Source organism: Copadichromis virginalis, linkage group LG19 (genome assembly GCF_057382275.1).
Source record: "Copadichromis virginalis isolate Kocher_CV1m ecotype Utaka linkage group LG19, C_Virginalis_male_GT1.1, whole genome shotgun sequence".
NCBI classification, from domain to species: Eukaryota; Metazoa; Chordata; class Actinopteri; order Cichliformes; family Cichlidae; genus Copadichromis; species Copadichromis virginalis.
Window position 1 is genome coordinate 18,026,384 of NC_140636.1, and position 1,382 is coordinate 18,027,765.

The 1,382-nt window shown below is 45.1% G+C and overlaps 1 long non-coding RNA gene across 1 annotated transcript; it reads left to right on the top strand.

Annotated features, from left to right (window-relative positions):
- Positions 1 to 610: 610 nt before the first annotated feature.
- On the top strand, positions 611 to 1,092 carry LOC146685906 (uncharacterized). Its single transcript, XR_014916651.1, has 3 exons — positions 611 to 725; positions 820 to 937; positions 1,027 to 1,092. It is a non-coding gene; the product is annotated as an uncharacterized LOC146685906 (long non-coding RNA).
- Positions 1,093 to 1,382: the final 290 nt, after the last annotated feature.

The window sequence follows — 1,382 nt, forward strand, 5'->3', positions numbered from 1 at the left end:
ACTTTTCTCAGTTCATGGGCAGTTATTTGGCGCCTTGGTTTTTCCACACGCTTCTTGCGACCCTGTTGACTATTTTGAATGAAACACTTGATTGTTCGATGATCACGCTTCAGAAGCTTTGCAATTTTGAGACTGCTGCATCCCTCTGCAAGATATCTCACTATTTTTGACTTTTCTGAGCCTGTCAAGTCCTTCTTTTGACCCATTTTGCCAAAGGAAAGGACGTTGCCTAATAATTATGCACACCTGATATAGGGTGTTGATGTCATTAGACCACACCCCTTCTCATTACAGAGATGCACATCACCTAATATGCTTAATTGGTAGTAGGCTTTCGAGCCTATACAGCTTGGAGTAAGACAACATGCATGAAGAGGACGATGTGGACAAAATACTCATTTGCCTAATAATTCTGCACTCCCTGTATATATATATACATGCATGCATCTATTGTTATTATTATTTGTTTGGGATTTGCTCCAAAAAGGACAGTCAACACAGGCCACAGGTGGTGGACCCAGAATCAGTCCCACCCAGTGTTAGGAGGTGGTGGGTAGGTGTATTGTTGTTGTTTGGGTTTTGTTTTCCTTTTTGGTTATAGGTAGGCGAGGCTGGGCTTGATGGCATTCCAACACACCTGCGACGCATCGGACGTCATCAGTGAGCGCTCTTAGGGAGCTGAGTCACGGACGTCTGGTGTCGGAGTATTGTCGCTGTCACAAGTGGTAACTAGTCAGCACAGGCTGCATCTGTTGATTTTACGCTGTGGAGCTGTATGTTTTAAAGGATCCACGTTTCGCCTACTTTTCTTTGTCTTAGCCTGTTCCATCGCCTGCCCGCCTACCTAGGATTTTGTGTTGACTATTGTGGATCCGCGACGGAGTGCTACGTACCATCAGGCGGCGTTCACCGCAGCGGCTGTGGTTTGGGTGGTCAAGTAAGCTCTCCAACTCTCTCCGTCCACTTGTGTTTAACGTTCGGCTATCAACGGTATGTCATAAGCCCTGTTTTGTTCCCTGTTGTCAGGTAGCTCCGGTGCGTCTGCTGCCTACCTGCATGCTTCGGCTCCGTCTCATCGCCTCGGTGTTTACCTCCTGGCACATTTTTATTTATCACTGCATATAGCCCCTTCCCTTGTAAATATTCCCCCTTACTCGTGTATATAAAAACTTGCATCACTAACTATTCTGCGTCCGTGTGTGTTTCTGCCACGTAATCCATCTGTGTAATCCAGCCCACCTAACACCCAGGAACACAGGCAAAAACAGACGATGGAAGGAAAATTAATATGTCTCTCTCTTTGGTGTTAGCTATAGTCATTCTTTCGCTTGCTGAATAAATTATGGATGAAAATATATCATAGCATGATGAAAAATTGAAAA